This window comes from Giraffa tippelskirchi, chromosome 13 (assembly GCF_054371585.1).
Source record: "Giraffa tippelskirchi isolate mGirTip1 chromosome 13, T2T-mGirTip1v1.2.pri, whole genome shotgun sequence".
Taxonomy (NCBI): domain Eukaryota; kingdom Metazoa; phylum Chordata; class Mammalia; order Artiodactyla; family Giraffidae; genus Giraffa; species Giraffa tippelskirchi.
In genome coordinates, this window is record NC_137287.1 from 80,255,414 (window position 1) to 80,272,630 (window position 17,217).

Consider the following 17,217-nt stretch of genomic DNA (forward strand, 5'->3'; position numbering starts at 1 on the left):
AGAAGCCCAGCTGGATTTAGGGTGTATTTTTAAAAGAGAAGGACAGAGTACTTACTGACAGGTTGTGTTGTGAGGTCTTAGGTTGTGGTATAAACAACTAGTAGCACTCCTAACTGAGAAAAGAATGATTCCAAAGTGGATGTGGGGAAGGGGCTGAGGACTGAGTGTACGGTTTGGGCTTAGTGAAGGTTGAAATGCTGATGAAACATACACATGGATATAGGAGTTACGTATTTGAATACTCTAGACAGGAGTCCACTGAAAATGTAAACATAGGAATCATCAGCAAATATTGTGCTCTCAAAGTCATGGAAATAGATGGAAGAGAGGGCTAAGGACTGAGCCCTCAGCATAGCAGGACCGTCTGCATTTAGAGGCCAAGCTGAGGAAGAGGAACAAGCAAACAAAACTGAAAAGTAGAGGATAATGAAGTGAGGATAAGCCAAGAACACAGACTTCCCTGGTGGGGTCCAGAGGTTAAGAATCCACCTTCCAATGCAGAGGATGCAGGGATTCAGGGATCATCCATGTGGGAAGAACCAAGATCTCACATGCTGCAGGGCAGCAACTGAGCCCTCCGCTCTGGAAACCACATGCCACAACTAGAGGGAAGCTCGTGCTCCACAACCAAAGATCCTGAGTGCCACAACTAAGACCCAACACAGTCAGATAGATAAATAAATAGTTAGAAAAAAAGTCCAGAAGAGCACAGTGTCCAGATGCCAAGAAGAGAAAGGGATTCAAGGAGAGAAGGTCAAGGGCACAATAATAACACTGCTGAGGTGAGGACCAGTCATTGCCCATTAGATCTGGCAAAACGGAGCCTCTGTGATTTTGGCAGGAGTGGCTCCAGTGATGCTGGGTTTGGGGTGAGGATAAAGCCACGTGTGCAGTGGGCAAGAGAGATGTGGCAGTCAAGCAGGCAGAAATACGAGTCTAGGCGAGGTTTTCAAGGAGCCATAAAGAGGTGTTGTGTTTAATGGTGGGACTGTGCCAGATGCTGCAAGGACTCTGGAATCCATATGGTCATAAAATTTTGGAAAGAAAAATAGAGATTTGTAGAAAATGGAAGAATTTTTTTCAAATAGGAAATTTTACTAAGAACAGGCTGTAGAAGTTTCCTATTAGTGAGCAGGAAAATATTCAAATTAAATTCCAGACTCCTAACTAGTATCTACCAAAACCAGAGTAAAACAGCATTCTCAGTGATAAAATTACTATAATATTAATAGAAATATTAATATAAGGATCAAATCAAGAATGCCAGATAACACTACCATTGTTTCACATTGTTCTGGAGTCCTAACCCACACAGATAGGTGCAAAAGAAAAAAAAAAGAAATGAGTGAGATGTAGTTTTTGAAAGGAAGAGAGACTTTCATTATTTACATGCTTTAAAATCAAAAGTGTGGCAATACCTGTGAAATGGATTCGCTTGAGTGTAGTTCCCGGATGTTTTCATTTCCATTAAGGAGTAAGGAAATTTGCCTTAACTATACTTTGTTGGTCTACTATGTGAACTTCTTCTTGATTAAATTGAAAAATTGTTTTTAAATACTGCAAGAGTATTTCCTCAATTTTTTGGTACTATTGACAAACGTAATGACAAAAGATGTGACATATTTTAAAATTTAATTTCCATTATTAACATTTTCTCCATGTTTGTTACCCAGAAAAATCTGGAGAATTAACAAAATGATTCCTGAAGACCTGTTTTGTAGAGTTTGCTGATTTTTGTGCTGTCAGTCTCTCATCATCGTTGCTTTCAAGCTACAAATTAAACACACTGAACATGAGGTTGGGAGTGATCCACTGTAGCACACACTTACAAAGAGTTTCCTCTGTACAGAAATACTAGAAAAAATCAGGAGGCTAGGATTAACATATACACACTACTATATAGAAAAAGGAAGTGAGGAAGAACTAAAGAGCCTCTTGATGAAAGTGAAAGAGAAGAGTGAAAAAGTTGGCTTAAAACTCAACGTTCAAAAAACTAAGATCATGGCATCTGGTCCCTTCATGGGAAATAGACGGGGAAACAATGGAAACAGTGACAGACTTTATTTTCTTGGGCTCCAAAATCACTGTAGATGGTGACTGCAGCCATGAAATTAAAACATGCTTTCTCCTTGGAAGAAAAGCTATGACCAGCCTAGACATCATATTAAAAAGCAGAGACATTACTTTGCCAACAAAGGTCCATCTAGTCAAAGCTATGGTTTTTCCAGTAGTCATGTATGGATGTGAGAGTTGAACCATAAAGAAGGCTGAGCACTGAAGAATTGATGCCTTTGAATTGTGGGGTTGGAGAAAACTCTTGAGAGTCCCTTGGACTATAAAGAGATCAAACCAGTCAACCTAAAGGAAATCAGTCCTCAATATTCATTGGAAGGACTGATGCTGAAGCTGAAGGTCCAATACTTTGGCCACCTGATGCGAAGAACTGACTCATTAGAAAAACTCTGATGCTGGGAAAGATTGAAGGCAGGAGGAGAAGGGGACGACAGAGAATGAGATGGTTGGATGGCGTCACAGACTCGATAGACATGAGTCTGAGCAAGCTCTGGGAGTTGGTGATGGACAGGGAAGCTTGGCGTGCTGCAGTCCATGGGGTCGCAAAGAGTCGTGGACGAATAAGCGACTGAACTGATATATAAAATAGATAACCAACAAGGACCTACCGTATAGCACAGTGGGCTATACTCAGTATCCTGTAATCACCTATATGGGAAAATAATCTAAAAGGGAGTGGATATATGAATAACTGAATCACTTTGCTGTACACCTGAAGGTAACACAACATTGTAAATCAACTACACTACAATATAAAATAAAATTTTAATTTTAAGACATTAAAAAAATAACTTTCAGAGCATAGGTAAGGGGTGGGTGAGAGCTGTACCCCATGGGATAAGTCACTGGTGGTGCCCAACAGAGCAGAAGATGGGGGAGCATGGGCTGGAGGGACTGGGAGGGCAACACCCCTCCCAGCCTTTGCCCTAAAGTGTCTTCTCAAGGCTGACCCCAGAGGCTTGGACCCTCAGCTTTCTCTTGTGCTCGAGGTCCTGAGGACCTGGGCCCCTCGGGCCCTTCAGAAGAAAACTTGGACATGGAGTCTTCACTGAGATGATGGAGGCAAACATGCCTGGCTCTGCCCACCTCCCAAAAGGGACCACAGGGACATGATGCTAAGGTTTCCTTACAGCTGAGGGACACCAGGAGCAAAGACAATCTGCAACCACAGAGCTCTGAGGTCCAATGTCAGGCATCCGTCTCCCCAGAATCCCTGTGGCTGCCCAGCAAAGCTCCAAGAAGGGACTAGGTCTTCTGCTGCTGCTGCTGGGGACCCCCAAAAGGAGGCAGCGGGCACTGTAGTGGAGCTGCTGCTAGGGTGGGTATCCCCTGAAGTTGTTCCCTAGCTGTTGGAGGGAACACGATGAGGAGGGCTGGCCAAAGCCTGGGGTAGGGGCTGGGGAGCTTAGAGAAAGTTACGCAGAGGCTAGGAGAGGGGAACAGGGAGGGACTTCCAGCCCAGGATGGCCCCAAGCAGGATGCCCAGGTGCCCCAGAGCACCCAGGAGGATGAGCCGATGCCTTCCTCCTGTAGAAGTAGTGATGCTGGGTGACCAGAGGACCAGAAGATTCACCAGATCTTGGATTATTTTTTGTAATTTGGACATGGTAAAAGATTTCCTTAGCAAGACACAAAACCAGAAACCTGAACGTGATAAAGGAAATGCAGCACAAGAGACAGATTCCTAAGAACAATCTTTCCATTTCAAGAAACTCTGGAATTCAATAAAAATTAAGTTACAGACTGAGAAGAAATATTTGCTACAAATATAGTGGTCAATGGGCTTCCCAGGTGATGCTAGTGGTAAAGAACATGACTGCCAGTGCAGGAGATTTAAGAGACCCCAGTTGGATCCCTGGGTTGGGAAGATCCCCTGGAGGAGAGCACGGCAACCCACTCCAGTATACTTGGCTGGAGAATTCCATGGACAGAGGAGCCTGGCAGGAGACTATCCATGGGGTCTGCAAAGAGTTGGACACAACTGAGGGACTGTCACTTTCACTTTCATGGTGGTCAATAGATAGGTGCTAGCAATATATCAAGAGCCCCTTTAAATCAATAAGAAAAAGATAACAACACACCTAAACAAAAATCCTAACATCTCTGTCCAACAGGAATATCATGTGAGCTATACAGGTAATTTAAAATTTTTCAGTAACCACATTAAAATTATCTAAAGCAGCATGTGCATAATATTATTATTTGAACATGCAGTCAACAGAAAACATTAATGCAGTATATGATACCCTCTTTGAAATCTCTAGTGCATTTTATGCAGACTGCACATCTCTGTTCAGGCTGGCACATCCCAAGTGTTCAATAGCTACATGTGGCTCATGGCTGTCGTATAGGATGGCACAGATCTGAACAGTTCACAAAAGAAGTGTAAATGGCCAACAGATTAAAATAATGCTTCACTTAATTCATATGAAATGCAAGGGAGAGAAACAAGGAGATTGCAAGTTTCACCCATCACACTGACGATCCTTGAAAGAAGGAAAATTGTTATGAAAGAAACTTGGGTACAAGGAAGTTTATGATAGAACTGTTTGTGGGACTTCCCTGTTTGTGGGACTTCCCTGTTCGTGGGATCCAGTGTTTAAGAGTCCACCTTCCAACACAGGGGACTTGGGTTGAATCCCTGGTCAGAGAACTAAAGATCCCACATGCCCAGAGGAAACTAGGCCCGATCATCGCCATGCTTGCTGCAACTAGAGAAGCCCACACCCCACGAGGAAGACCCAGCATAGCCAAAAAAAAAAGTAACAGCAAAAGGAAAAGAAGGAAAGGGAAAAATAGGAAGGAAGGGGAAAAAGCTGCTCCCGAAGCAGACTGAGCTAGGCATGTTAGATGGCTTTATGCAGTAGAGACTGTAGTGACCAAAAGGAATTATTTGAACTGTAAGTACTGGCATGGAACATTCTCTCATAAAAAATGATAACAGAAAGAAACAAACTTGTGGAAATTATTATGTGATAAGATTTATATAATATAAGTCATTTTTTAGGTTGGTTTGCACGTATACACATGTTTCTAAGTGCACTGAAAACTATCGGAAAGGATGTGAATGGAAGTATTAACAACGTGCCCTCTGGTGGGGGTGGGGGGAGATGCTTGTTGACGGTGGGAAGGGAGACCTCTCATTGTACAATATGTAGCTTTCTGCACTAAGCACAAGTTAGATTTGAAATTGGCAAAAGGTTTCTTTTTAAACACTGGAGGCTCCCTAAACCACCACTGAGAATTCAAAGTTCTCAAGATCCAGATTCCATGGAGCTGGTTCTCTCAACTACTGTAGTCCTTACAAATACTCAGAGGCCATTCCAGGGAGGGTTAGCTTAGGATATATATGTTTATAGTTGTTGCAAGTATCTAGGGGCCAGTAGTTAACTTTTGACAGTTCCAATCCAAACAGCTCAACATTGAAGGTATTTCACTCTACGCAAATTTTCTGTGTATCCAACCATCTTTTCCCTGAACATACACTGGAGTGCAAGTCCTCATATTAGGCATTGAGAGAATATCAGGATAAGAAGACAGGAGTCTGCCTTGGGAGACTCATCCCACTCAGAGGATCATTTTATGGAGCAGAAAAGGGAACCATTTTGGTTTTCCTAACAGTGTGGTCCTCATTTTTCAACAACCCAAGCTGTTAATGATAGGTAAGAATTTGTTAGCCTATGTTTTTACCCTTTACCCTTCCCCATTTCTTTGAGCCTAGAATAAAAATATGTCATCTCTGAAGAGAGGACAGAAACCACAAGCTAAGGAAGGTATTGAAATCCTCTAAATATCACCAGGCACCCTGTTAATAAAGCAACATTCAGTTGATTAGAACTCGTTGCAGGAAGGGAGCATGCCTCCTGAACAGTCTTGGCAGGGAGTCTTGATAAGGAAAGTGCTGTTGAGAGTGATATGTTTGCCCAGGTGAGCAGACTGTGGCCTCAGATACAAAGATGGGCAGAAATTCCCTGAAGCAACAGGGATATAACATATTGGTTAGTTATTTCCTTGGGCAGAGTTTTCTAGAACCAACAACGCAGCCGTGCTTGGTTGAGCATTTCCACATCTAGTCTTTGTTCTCAAACTCTCATTTTTTTTAACCTGGCAGTCGACACGGGTAGTCCAAGTTCTGAGTCCTACTCGTTGTACTGTTAAGAACAGAATTTTTCTTTTCTCCATTAAGTTTGTGTCTAGTAAATCACTCAGTTGTGTCCAATTCTTTTTCGACCCCATGGTCTGTAGCCTGCCAGGCTCCTCTGTCCGTGGGGATTCTTCAGGCAAGAATACTGGAGTGGGTTGCCATGCTCTCCTCCAGGGGATCTTCCTGACCCAGGGATCAAACCCAGGTCTCCCGCATTACAGGGAGATTCTTTGCTGTCTGAGCCACCAGAGAAGCCCCTCGCTGTACTGCTGAAGCAGGTGGATGCAGTTCTGAATGGTAAGTGGAGTCTAGAAGGAACCTGAGTCCATTATAACTTGACAGCACAGCAGGCTCTGCCCACTTCCAGGTTTCTTATTATGTGGCTTACACTTAAGCCAATGTAATTAGGTTTGCATTATAGGCAGCAAAATTCAATTCCTAATCAATGTACCCTGAGTAAGAAGAATTACCTTGTGTTAAGCAGCCCCATGCTCTTAAGGGATTTTCTGAAAAGAGAAGTAAGTGTGGGCAAAGGATGAAGGTCCTTTTAAGCTGCGCTAAGCAGAGTGGCTTTTATCTGTGGTGTCACGGGGAGTCTCTTAAAAATTAAGCAAGAAAAATTGATTCCTAATCAGGCTGTTTATCCTCATTTTGATTCAAAACAGGACTGATCTGAGAGATCAACTGTCTTTATTTTCTCCTTAAGAGTAATACAAATTTAATTAGAATAAATTGCTTTGTTTCCCTCAATATTGATGGATTGATGTTCACGTAGTTTTGTAAAGAAACTTGGCACTAACCAACCTGAAAGAATTGACCTCTTCATGGACCAGTGTCTCAACAGATTAAGAAACATCAAGAAAGTTTATACCCCAAATTTTCTTTTGTGAATCCAATAAAATTCTTGAATGTTAAAAAAAAAAAAATTAGGCAAAAAAATGTTATCAGATTTGTGTTCTAGAAAGTTCCAGTGGTGTTTTGGCAACCAAATTAGAGAGAGGCAAGATTGGAGCCAAGAAGATTTATGGGGAGGCTGCAGTTACATACCAAAACAAAGATTAAGAATCTGAGCTGTGATGGTGGGTGTGAGGAGTTATTCCTTTATTCCCACACACATATTCACTACTTGCCAGGCACTGTGCTAGGTAAAAAACCAAAACAGTCGTTTTGGGCTTACAATCTAACTAACCCATGTTAAGGGTCTTCCATGTGCCAAAAGCTTTATGTTCATGATCTCATCCACTCTTCAAAAATATTGTATTACTGTGTGCGTGTGTGTATGTGTGTGTATGAAAGTGAAAGTGGTTCAGTCATGTCTGACTCTTTGTGACCCCATGGGCTATATAGTCCATGGAATTCTCTAGGCCAAAATACTGGAGTGGGTAGCCATTCCCTTCTCTAGGGGATCTTCCCAACCCAGGGATCGAACTCAGGTCTCCCACATCGCATGCAGCTTCTTTACCATCTGAGCCACCAGGGAAGCGCAAGAAGACTGGAGCGGGTAGCCTATCCCTTCTCTAGCAGATCTTCCCAACCCAGGAATCGAACCAGGGTCTCCTGCATTGCAGGCAGACTCTTTATCAACTGAGCTATTAGGGAAGCCCATGTGTGTGTATGAGGGGACTCGGTTACTATCTCACATCACAGATGAAACCCTGAGGACACTAGGGAAGTGGAAGAAAGGACAGATATGAAGGAGGCCGACCAACCTGATTTCTAACATAGAGTGTTGCTGATCTAAGCTAGTGCGTTTTGCTACACGTGAGGATTCTCAAACACATGAGCAGTTTCAGCGAGCAATTCCTACAACCCTTGCGCTGTGGGGTGGTCAGCAAACACTGAGCAACTTTATTTCCAAACCCAACTTTTGTCCTCAAACCAGCAGTTTCACGTGAAGCCACTTGACACTTGATGCTCTCAGGATGGATACTAATGGAGACATGTTATTTTTCATCTGCACACCATCTCTCTACCCCAGGTAATGCATCCCAGAAGAATCCCACTTCTATTCATCACGCTTCTTCTACAAAAATACTTTACCTTTCTTTACCCTGTTTCTGTTCATTCTCTCACTCAGCTGAGTAAATTCTGCAATACCATTTTAGATACTTAACTATGAAATCTCCAGGAAACATTGTCACATCTCAGTAATAGGAAGAGGCGGACTTTGTCCTTGGCTGGCCCGTTGGCATGGTGACAGAATTCCACCAACAATCTTCCTCTTTTCTCTTAGAAATTCCTTGAGTAATAGATTGTGAATTGACCAACTCCCTAAATTCTTCCTCTTTCCTACTTGGCGTTGCAGGCCTGGTGAAACTGCTCTTGGAATCATCCCATAGATCTTATGATTAAGATCCTACAAGCGACCTCTTGGGAGCTCATCAGAGATGATGAATTGTCCTTTGAGTGGTCCCTCAAAGTGTCTGCTTTTCCTCCTTCCTGCTCCTTTCCCCACCTTTCTCCTCCTCCTCCTCTCCTTCTTCTCAACATCCGTTAAATTCTTTTTATCCACTTGGAACCATAATGCAAGCAGCAGACTCCAGACCACACTTCTTCCTCTAAGCTTTCCTGCTCCCTTTTTCTCCCCCAGTCACCTATGCATCATTTCCTCCACGATGGCCTCATTCTTGGCACCTTCCCTCTGCACCGGAGTCTGTGCCTGCTTCCCACACTTCATCCCCACTGCCCTCCCCAAGCTTCAAATCTTTCTCCCCAGCCTCACCCCCAACTCCTACATCACCTTCAGTCCTCTCAGAGCAGATGTGGGCTCTTTCAGACCACCCCTTTCTTCCCCGGATAGGCAACACCTTTTTACTTTTAGAGAAATAGAATATAAAATAGTATGGTCATGATGTTTGTAACATGATATCACATTACCTTTGACACAAACAGTCTAAATCATTTTCTACTATTATTGGTAAGTCTACAGAATCAACAGAGGAAAATACAGAGACATATGCCTTCCATTATTGTAATAAATTATAACGGACACTTATTTTTCAATTGTCAGCTTGTATTATTCTAATCTTTCAATCACCTTCAGAAGTCATGAAATGCAGTTCTTGATTCCCACCTGCCTATCTCGCTGCTAATGAGGAGATTCAAACTGTCAAAGTGATTGTGAAAACCCTGCAGGCACGCTCCACAGACAGGCGATACATGACTCTATAATTTCCCCTACCTGTCACATGACAGACCTTGGGAGTCTCACAATATCTCTGTGTTACCGATGGAATCATTCCCACTTTATACCCGAGAAAACAAGCAATGATTATCCACGATCAAAAGTCAGACGAATATTATAACTGGAAAAAGACCGCCTATTTCTAGTCCTTCCTGTTTTATAAACTTCCTATTTTGAACATGGAGCCATAGCAAAATTATACATGGAAAATGCATGTGATCTAATTTTTTCAAATCAACTTCTTTTAGTGTAGCATAAGTGTCACAGTGTTACCTTTTAAACTCTCTGCAGCTGGATAAAATATTAATTACTATGTATGTGCAAATTAAGTGATAGAAAGCACTAACCAAATACAAGGGTGATTTTGCTGTACATCCTATGATTATTGGTTGCTGTCCTTGCTGTTGAGTTGCTAAGTCATGTCCAACTCTTTTGCAACCCCATGGACTATAGCCCACCAGGCTCCTCTGTCCCTGGAATTTCCCAGGCAAGAATACTGGAGTGGGTTGCTGTTCCTTCTCCAGGGGATTTTCTCCAACCAGGGATTGAACCTGTGTCTCCTGCATTGCAGGCAGACTCTTTACCATCTGAGCCACCAGGTTGCCAGGACCCAAATCAATTTCTTTATTCTGAATAGCCATGTTTGTGCCACTACAAGTATTAATATTTAATACTTACTGAAATATTACTATCCACTAATATGATACATTTGAGCATTTATTTGCTAATTTGTGGAATGATGTGCTTCTCTGAACACAAATTAAAATTTTCCATAAGGTAAATTAAGGAAATTTTAATAAATCTTTGAACCCCAGACTAAAACCTGCTTTACTGATAAATTCAATCATTTATGTTTCAGTGAGCCAACAGAAGAAAACCATTTCCTCTAGTTAAAAACAACAGTCACTGTTCATAATTTTTTGTTTTATGAAATATTTCTCTTTTTAGAATTGCAAAGGTTTCTTTACCCTCCCCTTTGAAAAAAGCCCCATTAATCATTTTGAAACATTTTGTAGATACATGATCAAATATTGATTATATTACTTTAAAGCAACCCCCAATAAAACCAAACACCAATCTATATTAAGAAAAATTTCTCCAGTAATGATCAATTGATCTCCAATAATGATTTGTCCAATAGTTTGAGTGCTGATCTCTTTTAAAAAGTCTTCTATTTTCTTGTTGAACTAAACAACAAAAACCAATAGGTTCCAGGACTTCCATGGTGGTCCAGTGGCTAAGACTCAGAGCTCCCAATGCAGGGGTCCTGGATTCTATCCCTGGTCAGGGAACAAGATCCCATACGCTGCAACTAAGATCCAGTGCAGTCAAATAAATAAATAAATATTTTTTTAAAAAACCCATTAAGTTCCAGAATAAAAAGAGAGCACAGTCTTACAAATAGATCAGTAGAACTGAGTAGGAAGTCCAGAAAGTAAGCTACATATCCAGGGTCAAGTGATATTCAATAAAGCACAAGGGTAAATTAGTGCAAAAATGATTTTTTTCAACAAAAGGTGCAGGAATAATTGGATAACCATGTGCAAAAAAAACCCCAAAAAACTTTGATTCACACCTCATGCCATATAAAAAAAATTCTCTTAAACAGATCATTGGCCTAAATGTAAATCATAAAACTATAAAATTTCTAAAAGAACTAAAATTTCTAAACTATAAAATTTCTCCCCAGTGGCTCAGCTTGTATAGAATCTGCCTGCAATACAAGAGGCCAGCGCTCTATCTCTCGATCAGGAAGATCCCCGGAGAAGGAAATGGCAACTCACTCCAGTATTCTCGCCTGGGAAATCTCATAGACAGAGGAGCCTGGCAGGCTGTAGTCTGTGGGGTCTCAGACATGACTTAGCGACTAAACCACCACACCATAAAATTTCTAAACAGATCATTGGCCTAAATGTAAATAATAAAACCATAACATTTCTAAAGGATTTTTTTCAGTTGACTCTGTAGCATTTATTTGGTTATAGAAAGTTATTTAAAACAGTACATTTTCCGTATCATACATGAAAGTTCACATCCAGATGTCTTTTCTATCAAATCCATGAAAAACTACTTGTGACTTGTGGCAACATTTCTAAGATATGATCCACAAGAGAAAAAGGTGGACTTGATTAAAATTAGGAAATTCTGCTTTTTGTAAGACACTGTTACAAAAAAAAAAAAAAAAACCTCAAAATGGGAGAAAACATTTGCAAATAACATGTCTGATAAAGGTTTTAGATTCAGAAAACATAAAGAACTCTCAAAACTCAATAAGAAAATAAGCAAATTTTTCAAATGGGCCAAAGAGTTGAACAGACACATTATCAAAGATATACAAATGGGAAACAAATACGTGAAAGACATTTGAATCATGTCATTGGCAAAATGGAGTGCTTTTTAGTATCGTGCTGTTTAATTCATCTGACAAAAGTATGTGCCCTTGAACTGTAATTTGCATTTATTTAATAGTCTTTAGTGAAGGTTTGTATATTCATGATTTATTTGACTTTATTTTTATTCATGTGTAGTAAGTGATGTCTTTAATAAATATAAATAATTAACTGATACTTAAACATTACTGTTTTCCCTGTACCTTTGAAGCTCTTTCTCTTGTATTTTTGAATAAAGTAAATCTTTGTTTCATATATTCATTCAAAATTTATGAAGAGCTTGTTATGTGCTGGCTTCTGGCAAGGCCCGAGGATACAAAGATTAGTGAATCCAACGATGATTCTAAGGATTTATTGCCAGCATTATGTTGTGCAATTATCTGCTAATTTCAAACTGTTTTATTTAGGTATTTTCCTGGAAGGTGATACCATATATTATTTTATTTTTATACTTTTCTCAGTCTAGAGACATTCCTGTGAAGATGAGGAATGTCTTAGACTCTCCACTGCAGGCAAAAGAGCAATTATGAAAAGGGAATTAGGAAGCTTTACCTGGGCCAACAGATTGCCAATGGGCTCCAGGATGCACGAAGAGCCTGTGGTCTCACTAGATCCCACACTGTTTGGGTCCTGTGTAGACAGCCCCACGAGTGAGTGACCGAGAGTGGTGGCCACCGCCTGTGTCCGTTAGGGTTCTCAGAGAAGCAACAGGTAGAGATATTGATAGAGATATAGATTTAGATATAGACCAGACAGAGTATAATATATTATGATATTACATATCATATATGTGTGTAAAGAGATTTATTATAGGAATTGGAGGACTTCAATTATAGGAATTGAATTATTCAATTATTATAGGAATCCTCCTGTACTTATGGAGGTCAAGAAGTCTCACCATCTGCTATCTGCAAACCAGAGAACCAGGAAAGCTAGTGCATAATTCAGTCTGAGTCCAAAGGCCTGAGAACCAAGAGCACCCATGTCCAAGGGCAGAAGAAGATGATGTCCCAAGTCCAACAGAGAGCAAGTTTGCCCTTCCTCTACTTTTGTGTTCTGTATAGTCCCTCAAGGGACTGGCTGATGCCCATCCACGCTGGGACGGGCCACCTGCTTTACTCACCAATTCAAAGGCTTATCTCTTCTGGAAACACCATCACAGACACACCCGAAGTTATGCTTTATTAGCTCCCTAGGCATCCCTTAGCCCAGTCACACTGACATGTGAAATGAACCATATAGCATCCTTGGCAGGAGTACGAAGGATTGTAAGTGAGACATGGGCAAAGAGGTACTCAGAGGGTTTTTTTGGTAAAAATATGGGGGGCATTGTTCTTAGGATCAGTATTTCCTACAGGTGAAGGAGGGGATATCCTAGAATTTGTGTAAGAGGACACTGCAACAAGAGTAATAGCATATTAGAAAAACAATAATAGAATAAAATGTGTTGTCATTCAACTAGTAACATCATCAAGTAATTTTTTTCATCTACTGTTTTTATTGATTTATCGATGCTGCCCTGGGTCATAGTTGCTGGATTTTCTCTAGTTGTGGTGAGCGAAGCCTGTTCTTGCTTTCAGTGCACAAGTTTCTCTTTGTGGTAGCTTCTCTTGTTGCAGAGCATAGGCTCTAGGGTGCAAGGGCTCAATAGTTGTGGTGCACGGGTTTAGTTGCTTCACAGCATATGGGATCTTTCCAGACCAGGGATGGAACCCAAGTCCCTTGCATTGGCAGGTGGATTCTTAACCACTGGACCACCAGGGAAATCTCCATCAGATAATTTAAATTGTGACTAACTAAATGCTGGGAAAGATTGAGGGCAGGAGAAGAAGGGGACGACAGAGGATGAGATGGGTGGATGGCATCATCAACTCAATGTACATGAGTTTGAGCAAACTCTGGGAAATAGTGAAGCAGTGAAGCCTGGTGTGGTGGAATTCATTGGGTCGCAAAGAGTTGGACACAACTGAGTGACTGAACAACAAGTCAACTTAAGGCTTCTCAGGTGGCTCAGTGGTACAGACTTTGCCTGCCAATGCAGGAGACGCAGGTTTGATCCCTGGGTTGGGAAGATCCCCTGGAGGAGGAAATGGCAATGCACTCTAGTATTCTTGCCTGGAAAATCCCACGGACAGAGGAGCCTGGCAGGCTACAGTCCATAGGGCTGCAAAGAGTGGAACATGACTAAGTAACTGTACACAAACAGAGTCAATTTAATACCTAGAATCAAGAAACTTTTTCTAAAACAGAGGCTGCTGTGATGATCCATCATACCAATTATTTTGAAAAAACCTTTTAAAAAACTATTGATAACCTGTAAGGGAAGAGAATCTGGAAAAGAATATATATGTGTGTGTATAACTGAATCACTTTGCTGAAATATGAAACTGACACGATATTGTAAACCAATTATATTTCAATTAAAAAAAAATACTAATGAAAAAATTTAAAAGGTAAAAAGTGAAAGTTAGTCACACAGTCATGTCCATCCCTTTGCGATCCCATGGACTGTAGCCTGTCTGACTCATCTGTTCATGGAATTCTCCAGGCAAGGGGTTGCCATTTCCTTCTCCAGGGGGTCTTCCCGACACAGGGATCAAACCCGGGTCTCCTGCATTGCAGATAGATTCTTCACCAACTGAACACCAGGGAAGCAGGTAAAAAAACCTCAATCTACCCACAAGTATGAAGCAACCATGCATACTTATAATCTTAGCCTTGATTTTAAAATAATACTGAAATATTTATAAGTCAAAAATTCTTAAATTATTTTTAATAACTATTATGACAGTGTAATTTTTTTAAAAACATTCTAATGCCAGAGGACCATATGGAGACATTGAAAGAGGTTTCATCCTAAGCATTTCCTTGGGTCCCTATAAATGTTTAGAAAGACTCAGTTATTACTACCACATGAGCCAGTGGTTTCACATCTCCTTCCAGCATCAGGTTGTATGACATGAAATCCAGAACTTTCTCCTACAGTCTGCAGACGGGGGTTGGTGTGGAGGGTGGAATTTTAGAAGAAAGGGAGGTTAAAGGAGAAAATAAGAAACGAGAATTAGGAGAACAAATATACAGGGAAGGAGTTGGAGGAGAACAAAACAAAACAGGTTGAGAAAAATAGAAGGGAAAAAAATAGATAAAGGAGAAAGAGAGTAATAAAAAAAAAAGTGTTAATAAAAGGAAACTGAAAAACGAGCTGCTTATGCAGATAGTGTTACATATAATTCGCTTCTATCTTTACAGATTGGGGCACGTGACCCAGTGGCTTTTAGGTTTTGCTTTTATTATTACTGCTTTTTTAAAAGCTAGATATTCTTATAATTTTCTTTTACTTTCTTCCCAGCCTCTCCTCACCCACCCACAATGTTCACACAGAAAAAGGGGAAGGAAAGAAAGAAGCGGAAGGGCGTCTAGTCACGTATGGCCTGTGGCCGTTACAGAGAACGCTTGCTGGAAAAGGTGAGCCTGATGGAAACCCTCTTGTGGTGGACGCAGCTGAGACCCCTGCCAGCTTCCAAAGTGTGAGACGACCTCCTCCGTGCTCACTTTCTGGGCGTCGTCACCTTTCTGCTCCTGACAAGGGTTTCCTTTGCAGAGTCAAACTCTCTTGCCAAGCCATCTTTCAGCCAGAACTCCTGTTCCTCTAATTTACAGGAAAAAGAGGAAGACAGAATCCCACCCATCCTTTTCTCAGCTGATTATTTTCCATTTGGAATTAATGAGCTTCCCGCAGAGAGGCCAAGTTGCTCTGCTCAGATAACGAAGCTGGACTTCTGCTTGTGGATCTCAGCCATTTAGGGACAGAGTCCTTCCCATGGCTAAAAAGAAGGAAGGCCACTGTTTGATGGAGACTGAAGTTAGACTCGAGTTTCTCTCCAAATTTATCTGCCCATTGTTAACAGGGGAATTTCCAGCGAAAGGTTAATGTACAGTCAGGACATTTCACATGTGGATGTTCAATTTAAGTGTCTTCCGGGCTGGCCAGTATTTTAGAATATACACTGAGGACAGTAGAGGAAAGAGTGATGATCCTGGACCAGGTATACGTCACCATCCTATACCACACAGAAGGCTCATCTCGCAGGAAAAGCCCACCTTCCTGTGAGTCGACATCAAGGAGCCCACACACCTAGGGGTCACTAGAGACTCACGCCTTCTCACAAGGAGCAACTGACAGAAAAAATATACAGCGAGAGTCTCCTTGGCATAAATTCTTCTCTACATCTCCCACCATCTGGATGCCCTTAAAGCCGGGAGAATTAAAAGGCAGAGCTAGAAGCTATTCCTGGGCACAAATTAGAAATTACCTTCAGTTAGAAGAATCGGAAAATGTGGCTAGGACTTTCCTGGTGACAGAGTGGATAAGAATATGCCTGCCAACGTCCAGGACACGGGTTCAGTCCCTGGTCTGGAGCAATTCGACATGCCCCGTGTACCACAACTATTGAGCCCATGCTCTAGAGCCTGAGAGCTGCAAATCCTGAAGCCCGTGCCCCTGGAGCTGGTGCTTGGCAACAAGATCACCGCAAGGAGAAGCCTGCGCACCCCAGTGAAGAATAGCCCCCGCTCGCCGCAACTAGAGAAAGTCGGCACATGGCAACGAAGACCCAGCACAACCAAAGACAAATTAATTAATAATTAATAATAAAAAAGAAAGAAAATGTGGCTATTTGTCCACTCAGGCTCACATTTAATGAAAGTACCCAAGTCATAGCGATTAGAACAGCTTTAGCTTCCTGAGAAAAGAAGGGAGATGGTGAGTGTCTGTATCCTGCCCACCACCTGCAGGGCTCTCCGCACCTGGGCCAAAGGGCAGGGGGTTGTAGGAGAGGGTTCAGAGAGATGCGAACAGGGCCAGTGGAGGAAAAATCGTGGCAGGTCAAGCTCGGGGGCGAGAGTGGCTCTTTCCTACCTATTGACTTGGGCTCTTGGAACAAAACTTAGAGAGTAATTTTCAGATGACTGAATGCATGTAAAATGTCAGCATTTTTCATCGCTAAGCGTGAGTTTTAATCTGAAGAATCTGTTGTTTTGCAGGTGAAGATGAACAGGGCAGAAAGTAGACATTTTTACACCGATGAATTTTCAGTATCTGTGTGTGTGCTCAGTCATTCAGTCATGTACGACTCTTTGCAACCCTCTGCACTGTAGCCCGCCAGACTCTGTCCATGGGATTCTCCAGGCAACAGTACTGGAGTGGGTTGCCATTTCTTCCTCCAAGGGATCTTCCTGACCCAGGGATCGAACCCCTGTCTCCTGCCTTTTCAACAAAAGGTTTCATTTTGTTGTATGCCTCTCTATACCCTGATCACGTCCTAAAAGATGATGACACCAGAGAGAAGGGAAGCAGGACAAATTGTGAAGTAATCACTAGTCACTTTTACCTTCACCTCCATGCAGGGCCAGGGAGTAAAATTACA

General features: G+C 41.7%; 1 protein-coding gene across 2 annotated transcripts in view; it reads right to left on the bottom strand.

Moving 5' to 3' along the window:
- Window positions 1-17,217, bottom strand: part of MPP7 (MAGUK p55 scaffold protein 7) — a 289,092-nt gene that overhangs the window by 249,323 nt on the left and 22,552 nt on the right. Inside the window, exon 1 of one of the 2 annotated variants that reach the window (XM_081560898.1) lies at window positions 8,332-8,416. The exons of the other annotated variant lie outside the window; for it this stretch is intronic. The gene's annotated coding sequence lies outside the window, so the exon portion shown is untranslated. Of the gene's footprint in view, window positions 1-8,331; window positions 8,417-17,217 lie in introns of those variants that run through there. 2 annotated transcript variants of the gene reach the window in all.